Raw genomic sequence first — 18,419 nt, forward strand, 5'->3', positions numbered from 1 at the left:
GGCCTGGGTCAGGCTGACTAGTGTGGGGTGATGAATGCTATCACCGGGGTATCCCATGAAGTTTGTCCCCTGGTTGTGGCATTATACCCCCACTAATAAGATCCCAGTGCTTGTTGATGGAAATATGATGGAACCCTATGCATTTTTCCTTGTATTTCCTCAACCAAGAGCGGCACAGGAGCCTGGTGCTGGTTCATTGAAATACAAGGGACATCCATGCCATTTCCCCCCTATTTCATGATCTAGGACCAGCTCAAAAATACCCTGCTGGCTATGCTTGGGAGGGGGAATGCACGCTATTTTTTAAGATTAATCATATATATATTTTATAACAGTCAGAAACATGCACGATAAAACTGATCTGTGTATGGTTCTGCTAAACACACTGCTGAGGAGGTAGTCTATTTTGAACTTCTATTTTGGACTAAGTTTGCTAATTTTACACCCATGTTTGCAACCACGGTTCTTGCTAAATGCCTCTGTTGTATTCCTAAATATGGAAAGTACTTGCGAGTTTGTCCGATAGCATATTTATTTCTATTTACTGTATGTTTTCACGCATGTTTTGCAGGGAGAATCATGAATTTACACACGTGTTTGCCTTTAGTAAACCTCTGTATTTGAAAAATGGCCAAACACACCAGTGATTGCAATCTCGGACCAACACAATTCTTAGTAAATTTAGCCTTGAGAGTCTTCTTAGCAAAAAAAGAGAAACTAAAAAATACAGCTTGATGGGGCACACTTCCAGGCAATATAAAATATAACGTTTATTAGTTATTCCCTAAAATATGGCTAGTACTGGATAGAAAATTAAACACACAACATGCTAAAAATACTGTATAGATCCAAAAATTAGAAGAGTGTTGTGAAACAATTAACCACATAATACCCATCTTCATAGTATAAATGGGAATGGGTATGAAGTCCCAGTGGCTGAATAGTCACTGGTTCATATCCCGATACTGGAAGCCCGAAGGATGAAGATGCCAACAGGGGTGGTAAGTATGCTAACCCTCTCCCCCTCTAACCCTTACACTCCCTTATTAGTGCTTAATCCTAACCTCTCCCTGGTGGTGCCTAACCCTAACCTCCCATTGGGGGTGCCTAACCCTAACCCCCCTGAATAATACTTCAGAAAAATAGAGCCTGTGAACTTACCCAAATGAGGAACTGCTTTCTGCCATCATGCAAAGCATTGGATGAGAGATGAGAGTCCTTATTAGTGGCACAGAGAAAATAAAGAAAAGAAGCTATTTAGCATCTAGCACAGACATGGCACATTGAGCTTTCTTGATAAAGCCCTGGCAAAACACGTGTTGTGAGCCCACCCAAGGGGGTATCTTTGTGTGCTTGGAGGACCACCGCACCACAAACTCCTGTCTATGGGGAGGACATATTTCAGGTACTTTAACATCTAATTTTTAGCTGTCCTCTCATAAGCTGTGGACCAATCAGACTGTCCTTCACTGCACAGCATCAGGGGTCTGAAGGTGTTTCAATGCTGACAGTAGAAACATCTTTTCTATACTACTCAGCATGTATGCATTGTTATAAGTATGTGTTCACCGATGTGATAACTCTTTCAGTGAGCCTCGAATAGGATATATGCTAACCATGTAGAAATCACCAATTTTAACCCTAAGGTCACAAAGTTGTGTAGTTATGTTAATTCAAATGTGATTTATGTGATTAATTGAATGAAACATTTCAAACCAATGCTTGATAGAAGTGACTCATTCCAGCTGACTAAATAAATCCAACACTCTATTGCATAAGTCTGACCTGACACAGGCCCTGTTTCAGAGCCGGACGCTCTGACAGAGCGCTCGATCTGAATCAGGGCCGGTCTTTTTATTTTTTAGAACGGCCTCCTGGCCACTCGCATAGCTGTGGGTGACCACCCACAGCTATAGCGAGTAGCCAGGAAGATGGTCGCAATGGTCTTGACCATCACAACCATCGGGCTTGTGACGAGACCCTGGTAGGGTCTCGTTGCCGCAAGCCCCAGAGAGATTTTGGCTCTAACAGAGCTGGAATCTCTCCACTGACATCACTTGTGATGTCAGTGGGGCTGGCCCCAAATGGTAGGTGTTCACATGGGAATGCCTCCATTTGGGCAGCCACCCACCAAAGGGGGCATGCTGTGACTCAACATTGACAGCACGCCCCCTTTGATGCGAGACCCAGAGCAACGGATTGCCTGTCGCTATTCGGGTCTCGTGCATGTGCACGACAGAGCCGACTCCGTCTTGCACATGCACTCTGGGCCACCATCGACCCAGTTGCGAGCACTCAGCGCTTGCGACCGGGTCTGAATCAGGCCCACGATCTCTTGTCTATCTGCTGTAGTTTGGCCAAAGGTTTGAGTCACAGTGTTGCCAAGGTTGATGCTCTAGAGCAAGAGCTTTTCCCTGCTGTTGCACCATCACAAGGTACCTTCTCTCCTGTGTTTATCCAATCACACAATAACACTTCACTACAATGGGGTGCCAAATATGTCCTACTGCCATCCTTCCATCTACTACCTAAGATTGAAAAAAATGTTTCCAGCTTTATACTTTTCAGCATTGACATCTATTAAGTGTACTAAGGGAAACCAAACAACTGTTTTACAATTCACTTGTTTTTTCTGTGGGGAAGGGCTTTCTAGGAAATAATTTTTCGGTTGGATCACACATATATTCTGTCATTACTAAAATGGGTTGCTAAGTTTTATATTAATTTACTGTGCCATGATTTTTTCTCTTTTCATTTTCGTTCAATGTGAGTTAAATGGCTAGAAGAAAGGGACTATGGCCCTGATTCAGACCCACTCACAAGCGGCTGTCCGCTCGCAAGTGGGTCGATGTTTTGCACTGAGCATGCGCACGACGGAGGGAGCTCCGTCGTGCGCATGCGCCAGATGCGACGAGAGAAGGAAAGTCCTTCGCTCATTGTGTCTGATCAAAGGGGGCGTGCTGTCGATGTTGATTGACAGCACGCCCCCTTTGGTGGGCGTGCCTCCCTGACAGGGGCGTTCCCAAGGGAACGCCTCCCGTCAGAAGCCGGCCCACTGACATCACTAGTGATGTCAGTGGGAGTGATTTTGGCTCTGATAGAGCCAAAATCACTCCGGGCCTTGTGGTTGAAAACCTCAACCACAGGCTCCGGCTCGCAGTTTCGATGGTCACAACCATCGCGGCCATCAAACTGCATGCTCGTATAGGCTGTGGGTGGTGACCCACAGCTATACGAGCGTCCAGGAGGACGCTCCATTTTTATGGAGGGCGGCCCTCATTCAGAGCGTGCGCTCTGCTCAGAGCGTACGGCTCTGAATGAGGGCCTATGTTTATTGTGGTTGTAAGTGATGTTTAACAAATTATATTTGCATATAATTAAGCCTCAAATCGAAACATTTCTTGTAATGAAATATAATGGTGAAAGCTGAAATAGACTTCTAAAGCTACAGACATTTTTCCTTAGCCAGTCATTCCATGGTGCATCAATTCTGCAGAAAGTGATAAGATTCCATATATTTCTCTGGAACCTGGCTTACCTACTTTCAGGGCCACTGAAAGGTTTCTTGGCACCCTAGGCATTCCTTCAGCCTTGCACCCCCCACCCTCGGATAGCTACACAAGTCCTTATACAGTGCCCCCAGCAGTGGTCCCATTTATGCAGTGCCCCTTACACAGTGCCCCCAGTAGTGGCCCCCTATGCAGTGTTTCCAGTAGTGGTCTCCCTATGAAGTGCCCCTTATATAATGTCCCCAGTAGTAGTCCCACCTATGCAGTGCCCCTTATATAGTGCCCCCAGTACTAACCCCCCAGTGCAGTGCTCCCAGTAGTAGTCCCCCCACCAACAGTGCCTCCAGTAGTCTCCTCCCCAGCTGTGCCCCCAGTAGTAGTCCCCCACCTTTGCAATGCCCCCAGTAGTGGTCCCACCAGTGCAGTACCCCCAGCAGTATTCCCCCCAGCAGTGTCCCCAGTAGTAGTCGTGCCCCCAATAGTAGCCTCCCCCCAGCAATGCCCCCAGTAGTAGTCATGCCCCCAGTAGTAGCCTCCCCCAGCAATTCCCCCAGTAGTAGCCTCCCCCCAGCAGTGCCCCCAGACAGGCACACACACAAGAAAAAAACAAAAACCTCCACTTACCTTAATCCATACTTTGGCATCCGCTCCTCTGTCCCCAGGGCCGGCCCACTCTACATGTTGGGAGAGACATCATGACATCTCTCCCATCACTCACTGTGGGAGCTGGAAAATGGAGCTCATGAGTGAGCTCCAGCCCAGCTCCGGGAGTGAGCACAGCAGCAGATGAGAGTCTGTCTGACTCTCATCGGCTGCTAAAACAAACACAGCTGCCGGCGGCTGTGTGTTTGTTCCTAGTAGTGTAGTGCAGACTGCATTTATGTGTGGTCCACACTACCACCCTGCAGTGGCCGGCACTCTTAGACAGCTGCCTACGTTTGCCTAGTGGTAGCGCCGGCCCTGCCTACTGTATATATTTGCATTCCCATAGAGCATGAGAGCTCCATCTAGTAAGTTATTCTCTGGCACCACACATTAAATAATGAGAACAAGTTGCAGTCTAGCATCATAAAATTTGGAATTTTCACAGCCCTCTACCAATGTTATATGTGTTGTATAGTCTATTTCTACACATGACGAGAATCTTATAAAGAATTATATAAACATTACAGAAAAATAATATATGAAGAGGAGTGCCAAGTAAAGGTTATGGGCTACTGATGCATTTTTTTTAAATTACCTCATGAATATTTATATATATATTTGTACTAAGGATAAATGCTACAGATGGCAATGTTGCTATAGAAACTAAAGCTGAGTGAAACATTTTATTTTGGATTGCAGAATTCTTTCTGTACAACTAATAATATATAAAAATAAAGCTGTAAAGATATATGGAATAATAATTTTATATATATATATATATATATATATATTTCTCACTGTCATTGGCAAGAATAATACTTTGAAAATTTTGAAGAAAAATTCTTGTCACGATCTCTACAGGAGAGATCACCTGGGATGGTTTAAGCCTAGATTTGAGCATAAAGACTGGTCCCACGCAGGCAGCAAACTGTATACCAATGTGAATGAGATAAAGAGATATTTATTAAGCATGACACACAAAGGAATTATGCATAATGAACAAGCTAGACACAGAATATGAAACAAATAATTGCAAGCACTATGATAGCAGAAAGCAGACTGAGGCTGGGAAACAGGCTGTAGGAAAAGGGCACAGGACATCAGACAGGATAAGGGTCTTGGATAGACTGAGTAAGGAATGCAAAGTCCAGGAATTCCAAATAGACAACAAACTGTGGTGAAATGCAATTAGCAGTATCCAGGGCTGTCAGATAAGAAGCTAACTAGATACCATGATCATTCTTGCCTACTTGTTGCATTTGCCCTCCAGGGATTGCATCTGATTATTAAGTAGGGGTGATTTAGTGGTGGAACTGGTTAAGTAGATAAAGACCTAAAGTCATCACTAATTACTAGAGTGTCCACATTTCATGTATTGTACTGTATTGATTCCATTTTTCAAAAGGGGGACAACATTTTAGGATCTACGTAATTAGCAACTGATGTTAATATTCTAGCAACAATACATAGTGAGTGCTGCAAAAACAGGTAGGAGAGTCTTCCAACCTTCCTGATTCTGGTGGAGTTGTCCTAAATTCAAAGACAGTTAAGATGTAAGTATTCACACTGCTCATGGAAAGGGGTTGGAGAGTTGCTTAGCAAATAAAATGATAACCTTGCCCATTGCATGACAAACGTACACATTCCAGTGGCATGTCATGGGAAACACTTCTAAAAATCATGCATTTGCCTGTTGCAATACATAATGTTATCTAGTGATGAGCATATATTAAATCCAGACTGAACTAATATCAGTAACCAGCACACTGTTATATGAAAAAAGTGCAAAATAGTTTATTGTCAAATATAAATAATGACATTGAGCAACTTACCTCAGTCAGTCCATCTTGTGGAATGCCCAACAGCTGTTTTTTCTGTGCCACTGCACCTTTGTCAAGGGATACACGCACACAATAAACTTTATATCAAACTGTATAAGTACCGCCTTGCCAATTAGGATTGCACCTGTGTCTCTGTGAGATGGAAAAAGTTTAACTCAAATATCGTATTGTAAACTTGTACCCAGTCAGCAGAAATTAGCAATTTACACATCCACTGTATTTGAATACTCATGTTTGCAATGATAGCCATGTTTTGTTGTCATGGTAGATAATGTCATTTGTCAAAAATCAATCCTTAAAATTGTGGCAAAATAATGGGGGTTCCATGAGAACCTTGCCCAAAATAGGACCTGAGGCAATAATATACCAATGTTGCATATCAGTGTGCTAAATTTTATTGGAGACTATTGAATAAGTATTAACAAAGATAATACATTGATTGTCATCCTTCTTGGGATATACATTAAGAAGCTTTTCCCAATTTAAGTCTAAACAATCAGATATTACTTTGTCAATCTCTAATGGATCATATCCATGTTTAATAAAATGTTTACCAATATCACAAAGGGCCTTAGATAACTAATAAATAAGGATTGGAACTAATGTGCATGATTCTCAACAATTGTGAGAATGGCAGCCCTTTCTTCAAGGTTCTTAGATGGAAACTGATCACTATTAATATTTTGTTCTCATCAATGCTTTTTCTATATACTGTATCAAAACGAATTTGTATGGATGATAGACACATCTATAAAATTAACAGTGCTACAATTGTAATTAAGACAGAACTTAATTGTGGTATCTTAAATATTAGAATGATCACTGAATGCTTTCAGGATTCTATCTCCATCAGACTAAATTATAAACAAATCACCTATGTATCTTAAATACATTTAAAAAAAAAAAAAAATTAGAATTCAACCTGTTCTCAATTTGAAACATAAATAAATTTGTATGTGATGGGGTCATATTGGACCCCATTGCAGTTCCTTGGAACTGTAAATAAAAGGGAATCTTAAAAAAATATATATTTTCTATACACCTTCATACAACTTGTGGAGTTGGAGTCTCTGACAGCACTCATACCCAAATCATGAGAAATGTTAGTATATTACCTTGAAACATTGAGTGTTACCATGAGCCTGTTGTCAGAAATATTTCTTAAGGAATTAAGATGATTAAAAAAATCAGTGGTGTCTGGTGTGTAAGTGGCATTATTCTGTAGTATGGGTTGCAAGAAATAATCAACAAATTACAAGAGGTTGACAAATAGAAATATGTGAAGAGATTATAGGATGCCTTCCAGGTGGATGTACCATATTTTGTATTTTTGGGAGTACTGTATATATAGTATAGGAAACTTAGGCATTTTTTGAGTAAAACAGTTGTCAGTTGCATCATTGTTCCAGTTATTACTGAGCCCCAACTGAATCATACTATACTGTAAAACCTCTATTTTTATATCCAGTGGTAAGATCATAAGGCAAGGTCATATAACAATTAGTACCAAACACTTGTCTGTTTACTTCATTGACGTACTTAAAATGGATCAATAATAAAACACCTCCTTACTTACCTGCTGATCAAAAAATTTAATTGTATTATGGCCTTGCCATTTTAATCTACACAAATAGCTGTTATTTCAAATGAATGCACTTTGCCATTGTCAGAGACTTCCCCAGTGGGCTTAATGTAGACTAGTAACTGAATGGAAAAAGTGTGGTAAATTTTCACAACAAAAATAAAGTGTAATTAGTTAAATTACTTTTAAAGTTATCTGATTTAGTGTATTGAGACTGTTAATAATTTAGGTTGGAGGTACTTATGAAATAGTGATATAGATAATAATAGTAGTGCAAATAATAGTAGTAATGATTTAATGGATGTGATGGAAAAAGTATATAATGCTGTAACATTAATGATTGAAATCCTACACCATAATAAAACACTTGTGAAAGTCAAAACACTAGAAGAGTGTATAGTCTTTGACAGAGATCAAATAGAGTTTATTACAAACACTTTATTAAATAAAAAAAATAGGTGCACTAACAAATTATTCTAAGGTTAGGCTGCCTGTGTAAAAATGCAGTCTTATATAATATTCACTCCACTTCCCAGTTTACAGACTACCGAATCCCCTTGGTTCCAAAGCAAAGAAAAATAAAATGAAGGAGTGCTAGGAGCACTGTTTCTTATAAATAGCATTAAATACATCATACACATCTTAGTCACATCCCAAGGCATCCACTCTACATACACAAATGATAAACCATGAGAAACAACTTTGCCCTGAGCTATGGCAATCTTTACATGAATACATAGGAATAAACTTTCATCTACAGAGAATTATACAACACATTATTCTCTGGAAACACTATCGCTGCTACCATGACAACCAATATATTATGATGTTAACGAGCTTCACCACTCCTAAGTTTTCTACTTGCAACTAACCACATTGCAAGTAATTTATTTATAAAATTCAATTTCCTGTTAAAAATAAATATATAAATTAAATTGACAATATACACTCCCTCCATAAAGTAAAAACCAGTGCCAATGCTTATCTGGCTCTCAGTCAGTCCATGTTATGGAATGCATGACATCTGATTGAAGTCAGTCTTGAGAAAGTCTCCATTGTCAAAATTACAAAATGCATTGACACCTACAACTCTGCTATTCTGCAGACAACTGCTTTTTGTTATGCTGGCCATAAACCTGCATGACTAGCATAAGATCCGATGCATCATATGATTTCTTTTCAATTCCCCGGAGCTCCCCGGCAGTCCTGACCACACGATTTTGTGGGTTTTTTTTACACACGATTTTCATTAGATCAGTCGTACAAACACACGTCACTATATGACGGATCGTGTAAACGGTTGAACTTGTGCCTCACCAATAACATGCTATCATGGCATAGATTGGCCCCAAATTGAAATAGAGGGCTGTGCTTCACTGGGGGTATAAAAAATGCCTGCCTCTTCAGCGCTGTGCACTCCTGTTTGCTCTGTGATTAGCGAGGCTTGGTTTTTACCCTGCTGAATGCTCCACATTGCTAGCTACTGTGCATTGCTTTGTATTGCCTGGCTTTACAAAGTGCTTCTTGCTCTATTTCCTGTGGTCTATTTTCTGCTTTTTGTGGTGATGGATCCCTGTCATTATAGAGCACTGCTGTCCTATGCTGTGGTGATGCTGAGTGAGGAGGATGAGGTCCTGCTGGACCAAAGATTGGCTGTTGGAGAGGGAGAGTCAATCCTATATGCCCATGCTGACTGAGATGAGGGAGGACAATCCAGACGACTACCGCAACTTCTTGTGGATGGATGACACCACCTTTCAGGAATTGCTGCATCTGGTGACCCCCTATATCTGGAAGCAGGACACCAAATTTTGGATGGCCATCACAGCCAAGGAGAGGCTCATGGCTACACTAAGGTACCTGGCTATGGGATGCTCCTTTGAAGACCTAAAGTTTGGGACCCCCATCTCGGCTCAAGCTTTGGGACGCATTATCCCGGAGACGTGCAAGGCTATCGTGAAGGTGCTGCAGTTCCATTATTGTAAGGTAGGATAAAACACACACCACACTTTATTTATTGTCAAACCAGAAAAATGTTTTATTTCAGGTTTCTGTAGTTTGCTAGTTATGTGAAAAATTAGATACAAAAATAATACTTATGTGAAACTTAAATACTTATGTGAAAATTATATATATTTAGATATAAAGATGGCTAAAATGTTAAAAGTATTACCAAGTTACCCAAACCCTGGTAAGTATGCTGCGGCATGAGATTTGGTGTTTGCGGCCCAGATTTCAAACACATGCAGAAAGTGCGAATTCAGTGGGCCGGCACCACTGACATGCACTTGCAGCATGTGTTCCTAGCCGCCTGAGAGTCTGGAACACAAACATCATGCTGCATTTAGCACCATACTTACCAGGGAGTATGAAACTTCCTTAACACTGTGCAAAAATAGGCCAACATGGCTTTTTGTCTACAAAACACATCTATAAAATGTTAAAAGTATCACCAAGTTACCCAATCCCTGGTAGGTATGGTGCAGCATGAGCTTTGGTGTTTGTGGCCCAGATTTCAGGGGTGCAAACACATGCAGAAAGTGCAAATTCAGTGGGCCCGGCCCCACTGACATGCACTTCCAGCATGTGTTCCTAGCTGCCTGAGAGTCTGGAACACAAACACCATGCTGCATTCAGCACCATACTTACCAGGGAGTATGAAACTTCATTAATACCAAACAAGTGTGTAACATTTTTTGGGAAACACATAACAATTAAAATAAATCCCCATTTTCTTTACGTAATAGTGTGGACAAATTGGGTGGAGAGGGTGTAGAAGTAGTTTGGTAGGACGCGGCAGATGGAGTTATATTTTCGTAGGAGGAAGTGGCTGGGGGAGCAGGATGGTAGGTGGAGGTGGGTGGGGGAAGAGACTGGTAGGAGAAGGCAGGAGGGCCCAGTTTGGAAGGAGGAGGTAGTTGGGGGAGTCTGATGGTAGGTGGAGGTGGGTGGGGGATGTGGTTGGTAGGAGGAGGTGGTTGGGTGAGTTGTTTCACTGGAGGATGTGGTTGGGGGAGCAGTATGGTAGGTGGAGGTTGGTGGGGGGTGAGGTTGGTAGGAGGAGGTGGGTGGGGGATAAGGTTGGTAGGAGGAGGTGGGTGCGGGATGAGGTTGGTAGGAGGATGTGGGTGGGGGATGAGGTTGGTAGGGTGGGTAGTTTGTAGTTGGTGGATGGTATGTTTGGGATGAATAGTAGGTGGATGTTGATGTGTTGAGTGTAGGGGGAATTGGAACTACTGGCAGGGTAATAATGGTAGTGTCCGATGTCAGTAGAAATTCCCTTGCTTTAAATATGAGGTCAGACGTCATTCTTTCAAATTGCATTCTTTGGTCCTGGACCATTCCTCACACTGCTGCACTGACATAGGCCACAAAGTTGTCATATTCATCCGGTGGTTTCAATAAGGCCCCTCTGGCCTGGCAAAGTAGTGGGTCTTCTTCATTTTCTTTATTTTTGTTTTTCCGCCTTTGTTTTTTTGAAATTGGTGGTGTATGGTTTGGAGTCGAAACACTCTCTTCTCCACTGTGTAGGTCTGGGTTGCTGGGGATATCTGAAGTCTGTAAATAGATAACATTTTGTAAAATTTAAGTTTTTTATTTAGTTTTCAATTTCTTTCACAGTTCCCTACAAGCACGGAAGAGTGGATAGCCATTGGGGATGAGTTTGAGAGCCGTTGGCAGTTCCCTAACTGTGGAGGAGCTATTGACGGCAAGCATATTAGGATAAACCCACCTGCCAACACTGGGTCCTACTACTATAACTATAAGAGGTACTTCAGTGTTGTTCTGATGGCTGTGGTTAACGCAAATATGAGTAACTGTTTGTAGATGTGGGGAAGAATGGCCGTTCTTCTGAAGGTTTCTCTTTTCAGAAGACGGCATTCTATGAGATGCTCACCACTAACACCCTTCATTTGCCGTCCAGAGAGTCAAGGAATCATGGGCTGAATTTCATTTTCGTAGCTGATGAGGCTTTCGCCCTTCATGAAAATGTCATGAAGCCATTCCCTCATAGGGCCTTGACTTATGAAAGCGGGTGTTCAATTACCGCTTATCTCGTGCAAGGCATATTGCGGAGAATGCCTTTGGGATCTTGAGCAACTGATTCCGGATTTTGCATATCCCTATAAATGTAAAAGTCGAGAAGATTGATTGGGTGGTCATGGCTTGCTGTATCCTGTACAACTTCCTGCGCAAGAAAGCCACCCAGCAAAGGTTATTGGTAACACCTACAGTTGAAGACCCCGAAAATCTGGAAGAGGTTGCTCCGTTCCCCTCTGTGGCGCCACCAGTGGTTAGGGAACCCGGGACTTCTCTGGCCAAAAAAGTCAGAGAGGAATATATGGCCTATTTTAATGGGCATGGTGCAGTGCCATGGCAAGAAGATTTGATCTGAAAAAATTAGAAATTACCGCTGATGTCTCTGCAGATTCCAGGAAATACTCTTCCAGCAGGCTGCACTCCTCTGCCTCAGCCATCACCTGTACAGAAGATCTCACAGGATCCTGCTGCACCAGGAATATCATCAGGTCATAATACCATAGTTTGGGTTTGAATATGCTGTCGGCCCCGGATCCCGAACGTTTAGAATCCTCCACCTTCTCGTGCTGTTTGACGAATGTTGTACACAGATTCTGTATCTTATTGCGCACCCACACTAGGGACTTTGCATCTTCATGAAATGGAGTATCTATACTCTGACAACTCCTTTAAGGCCTGGTTATGCTTCTGTCTGTTGCTGTACATTTTGGACTTGGTACGCCAAAGACAGTCATGGTGCCTGTATAGCTCAAGAAAGCCAGTTATGAATTCTGGTTCACGATGCAGAGACATTCCTATGGGGAAAACAAAAAACAATATAAAGTAAAAAGGACATATTAATTTGATGGTTTTTAATATGCCCACCCCCAACAGTGGGGGTGGCCATTGAATTGTGTAAATGGGGCCCCCAAGTGGACTTATATTCTGGCCACCCCCAACAGTGGGGGTGGCCATTGAACTGCGTAAATGGGGCCCCCAAGTGGGCTTATATTCTGGCCATTGAACTATGTAAATGGGGACCCCAAGTGGGCTTATATTCTGGCCACCCCCAACAGTGGGAGTGGCCATTGAACTGTGTAAATGGGGCCCCCAAGTGGAGTAATATTCTTGCCACCCCCAACAGTGGGGGTGGCCATTGAAATGTGGAAGTGGGGACCCCAAAATGGTGTATTGAACACTTGTTGGAATTGTTGTTTTTGTTATTAATAAAGTGGAAGTGTAATTTTTTTGAGATGCATATAATTGTCTATGGGGTGGGGGATAAATCCAATTCAGTATCACAATGTGCTTTCAATGATTACATTGATAAAACATGGCGGGTTGGGGGTGGGGTGGCCAATGGGCATTGGTTCAAAAACATAGGTGGTCAATGGGCATTGCTGGGTAAACAGTAGCTAGATGGTGAGCATTGCTGGGGAATAGATGGGCATTGTTGGGTAAACAATAGCTAGACGGTGGGCATTGCTGGGGAATAGATCGGCATTGCTGAGCAAACAGGTGGGCATTGCTGGGTAAACAATAGCTATACGGTGGGCATTGCCGGGTAATAGATGGGCATTGCTGGGCAAATGATAGCTAGATGGTGGGCATTGCTGGGGAATAGAGGGCATTACTGGGCAAACGGGTGGGGATTGTTGGGTGAATAATAGCTAGACGGTGGCTATTGATTGGGAATAGATGGGCATTTCTGGGCAAACAGGGGTGGGCATTGCTGGGTAAACAGAGGTGGTCAGTGTGTGCAGGGCTCAAACCAATGCCCACTATGCATATGCTTAACATTGGTGGTCAGTGGGCTTTGTAATGGGAAACAAGTGCCCTGCAAATACTATACAATACCTGCACAATCATGTCTGCTGCTCACGATGCTGCTCCTCTCCACTCGGTGCTGTCTGCAGTGGGTGTAAGCAAAAAATATATGGTAGTTGCTCAATCAGCTTAATATACTACAGGTGCTTGTAAAGGGCGGGGTTTACACTGAACACAGAAAAAAGAAAATTGCCCTCCAGCACACTGCAGATAAATCAAAAATACTTGAATCCTACATGATAATAGAAATTCAGAGGTATTGGTTTACATACATTTGCAAATATATGAATAAGCGCTGGGCCGTTGTCAAGGCTCCTCTATACCAGCGTCCCTAAAATTAAGGGGTTCACGTCCGAGAAGCGAGGCACCCCAAAAAATTCCAGCCAAGGACCACCCCCAGGGCATCACACGAAATGGGGAAAAAAGGTGATAGTGAAGTGTTAAAGGATAGGTGTGTAAAGATAAATCTATAAGTGTTAATGAGATGTAAAAGAATTAAAATGACATAAATTATACACAAACGCATAGAAAAGTGAAAAAATATTCTATGTGAATTAAGTGGTGATGCCATGAGCAAGGTCCAGCCAGAACAATCCCTGGGGCCCCACTCCCAAACGCTCACCCCAAAATAATTATTGCTACATAATAGTAGCACCCACTCTGGGTCATATAATAACAAATTGATGTACTGCATGATAACAGTACATGTATGAGCTGAGAGCTAACTTACCTTGGAGGTACCCCAAAAAACCTCCACATGGCACTATAAGGATCAGCACCTCCTCCTAATGCTGACTCCTTTCATGCCTCCAAACTGCAAGCAAAAAATATATGGTAATTGCTCAATCAGCTTAATATACTACAGGTGCTTGTAAAGGGCGGGGTTTACACTGAACACAGAAAAAAGAAAATTGCCCTCCAGCACACTGCAGATAAATCAAAAATACTTGAATCCTACATGATAATAGAAATTCAGAGGTATTGGTTTACATACATTTGCAAATATATGAATAAGCGCTGGGCCATCGTCAAGGCTCCTCTATACCAGCATCCCTAAAATTAAGGGGTTCACGTCCGAGAAGCGAGGTACCCCAAAAAATTCCAGCCAAGGACCACCCCCAGGGCATCACACGAAAAGGGGAAAAAAGGTGATAGTGAAGTGTTAAAGGATAGGTGTGTAAAGATAAATCAATAAGTGTTAATAAGTGTAAAAGAATTAAAATGACATAAATAATACACAAACGCATAGAAAAGTGAAAAAATATTCTATGTGAATTAAGTGGTGATGCCATGAGCAAGGTCCAGCCAGAACAATCCCGGGGGCCCCACTCCCAAATGCTCACCCCAAAATAATTATTGCTACATAATAGTAGCACCCACTCTGGGTCATATAATAACAAATTGATGTACTGCATGATAACAGTACATGTATGAGCTGAGAGCTAACTCTCTGATAAAGAGCCCTGATAAAGAACCCACAAAAACCCACCTGCCTCTGCTGGCCTGTTCACTTTGGATCATCATAAAATGCAAAGCACAGACCTCTCACTGATAAGAACATTGAAGCAGAGCATGGTCATGTCCACCCTCTTGGAAGAATTGACCAGCTCCAAAAAAACGGAATGGTCCTGTGGAAGGCCTCAGTAAAGACAAATTTTAAATAAGTAAGTCTTGTAATGGATAAGAAATAAGTCTCTTAACGTAAACCATCACTTCCACAGCAGCCATCATATTGGAAGAGCAACAGCAGGGTAAAGATGATCACAAACCTTCAAGGCCTTCATGATAAGAAAACTCTGGGCAAGGTGAGAGAGGCCCTTTAATAAACAGAAAAAGGAAATCCCAGGCATGCAGTGAGAGACAGATGCCAAAGATCTGCCAAAAACATAGAGCTTCCAAAAAAAAGCATCAAGAGCTCCTACCTCCATGTCTTCAACTCTGGGAAAAACCTCCCCACTCTTCCCAAGCATGCTTAAACACATGCAGAGTGTGTGGGGCCAAATACTGCACTGCTAAGCCCTCCATGCTTGCTTCATCACCTGCCAAACATAAGAAGGGTAAAAGTAACCAACCACATCAGCTTCAGGAGCAAATGACTAAAATCTAGCCCACTGAAACTGCAATTGTGTATCAGCCACCTCATTCTCCAGCCAGGCACATGACAAGCTCTAAACATAACATTGCATTACAAACTTCTGCAGACAAACAACTGCAAAACCATCAGCGATGTGACACACTGTGGATTATATGCATTCTATAATTTATGTAAAGTTATGTAATCAGCAATAAAGCCCCAAAAATTGTATAATGTGATATAGTGAAAAATGACTTACCTCAGCACTGTAAGTGTTCCCAGAAATAATAATCACTGTAAAAACATGTATAAATACACACAATTGTTCAATACCTAAATAAATACAAAAATACAAAAACCCAGTGTAAAAAGAAATATGAAAAGTGATCTCTGTGTTCAAGATATGTGTAGACAAGATACATAGATGAAAGCATTTCATGACACCTTTTCACATAAGGATTAAGGGCCTGACTCAGAGGTAGATGCAGTTATTATCGGTAATCTGCGTATGTATCTGAGTTGCACTGTGCATGCATCAAGTTTAATTACCAATGTTGCTTGTAGTGAGGATTCATTTGCAAAGTAATTGACATGCAGGAACCATGCTGGTGGCCATTTGTTGGAGGCAACGGGTAGTTGCATACTTCAATACAGGCATATTGCAACCATTTTATGGGTATTTCTTTGCCTGCGACTGCGATCCTGGACTAATTAAAAATGACTCCGGTGTTCAAGTTCCTTTGGCCTTTCTGGTTTTGGGTTTGGATTTCTTTAAAATAGAAAGAAACATCTAAAAGCATGCAATTTTGATTACTACAGTATTATTAACGTTAATAACATTAACTTCCAGTGATTTTCAGTCAATTTTGATCACCTCACAACTCACAATATTGGTTTTATCAATATTGGCCAAAGGCTGCAGCATGTTGGCTGGCAAAATTAAGTGATAGAGCAGCAGTACAAATACATGACAGTTTAAAAGTTCAGCACATCTATGAAACATAGCAGCACAGCAGTGGCAGATAGGATAAACTAGATGATCCTATAGAATATTTTCATTAATCAAGAACTAGATCAGAGACCCAAGGCCAGCACAGGTAAGTGGAAATTGAGTATGTAGTGGAAGCCAGGTAAAGTATTTATTGATTGATTACTAACACTACTAACAACTATCAAGAAAAACAAATTGAAGACATGGAAAAAACTATTAAGAAAAGCTTCCAAAATCCCAAAGAGCTTTTTAAAGTCAAAACTGAATCTAGGTAGCAAATCACAGGCTCCCAGGCAATACAAGATATAATAATTATATGACTGATGAAACTACACTGTATCTGCTGAGAAGCTGCAGGAACAGGGGCCTATATGCCTGCAGGAAGCTGGTGATGGATGGCATTGCAAGATGCAAAAGAATATAAATGCCCCAGGGAAGTACATTAATATATGCTGCCTATAAAACACACACAATCTTGGCAAAGACCATAATGAAAACAGGAGCACAATGGAATTGTCCTTGGATTATAATCCTACACCATTCTATTGATGCTTACTGTATGAGATTGAGTCATGGTAGAAGTGTCAAATATTTTGGGAATTCTTTTAAGCATGACCAGATGTTACAATGTTTCTCTTTGATGTACTAAGTTGACTCATCATTATCACCAATGTCTCTCATGGAAGTGTTTGGTTTTTTCCTGGCAGCAGTATTTGCAGGAGAAACTGAAGCATGAACTGTCATTGTGTCATGTGCCACTTGAGCTGACAACTTGCTCACTAGGAGCACTTTGCATCTTCTTGAAATATTTGTTAGTTGGAAAGAAAGGCATTACAGTACATACAATTTAAACCTAGGATTAAGCATGATTAATAAAAACATAGTAATCTGATTGCAAGATATTGCAAATCCTTTGGTCCTGGCAAAGCAAACAAAGAACTTGATCTACAGTAGTCCAACATACTTAGTGAAAGCACTTAGTTTCATCTCACTTCTCTGGTTTAATTAAGGGTATGACCTGGCTGGCAGTGTCTGAACTCACTTCATTGGATAAAATTTCAAATGGTTTTAGTAGCTTGAATAAAATGAAGAGTTTTATCTGCTGTGCAGGACTAAGATAACGTGCCCCCACCTCTTCCCCTGTGTCCTGGCTTGTAGTGTAGGTTTGGATGGCTTTTTGCTGTTCCTCCAACCACTAAAGCATATAAAGGATGAAATTCCACTTGGCTACTACTGTACCTCTTGTTTCAGTTGGTGGCATGGACATTAAACTATAATATACACTGACTCAAAAACATAATATTCCAATTTGTGAACTAATTTATAAAATACACACATTTCTTGAAAAATACAATTTAAATTTAATTAGAAAAGACTGCAGGTTTTTTTCAGACTACAGAAAAAAACAGACAGATACAACACATTATTTATTGAACAAATAATCCTGACAGTTGGGCACAGTGGGTAGGCAGCCAAAAACAGATGGCAGAATCAATCATAACTGAGCTCAAAGGGCAGCTGAACAGGTAGTCAGGATTTAAGCTCAAGGCTCCTTGCCCTGAAGGCTGCTGCTCTGCTGGCTGGGCTTCTCTTCCTGTTGGACATAACCTTGCCTATATCTTGTGTCCTGTTCAATTTCACTGCTATCTTGATCTTCCAGTATTTTGTTACTCATTTCCACTACTTCCTACAGTTTTCTAAACCAAGTTCCCTCACGTCCTCCTTGACAGTTCTTATGAGATGCCTCAGTTTTTTGCAGCATACTGTCAGTAATTACCTACAGTACATGTGTACCATTATCATCTTTTTCTCCACTTTGCCTCTACCTCAACCCTACATACTGAGCTGTCCTTCTGTGTACCAGACCCAGTTAACTTTACCCAGTATTTGTTCCAGTCAAAATATCTTATGCTGCCTTTCTTTCCAGCTA

The 18,419-nt window shown here is 41.5% G+C and overlaps 1 pseudogene; it reads left to right on the forward strand.

The window, feature by feature from the left end:
- The first annotated feature begins 5,149 nt into the window (after positions 1 to 5,149).
- Positions 5,150 to 11,973, forward strand: LOC148538754 (uncharacterized; annotated as a pseudogene).
- The last annotated feature ends 6,446 nt before the right edge of the window (positions 11,974 to 18,419 follow it).

Source organism: Taudactylus pleione, unplaced genomic scaffold, assembly GCF_031769625.1.
Source record: "Taudactylus pleione unplaced genomic scaffold, aTauple2 ptg000037l, whole genome shotgun sequence".
In the NCBI taxonomy this organism is placed as follows: Eukaryota; Metazoa; Chordata; class Amphibia; order Anura; family Myobatrachidae; genus Taudactylus; species Taudactylus pleione.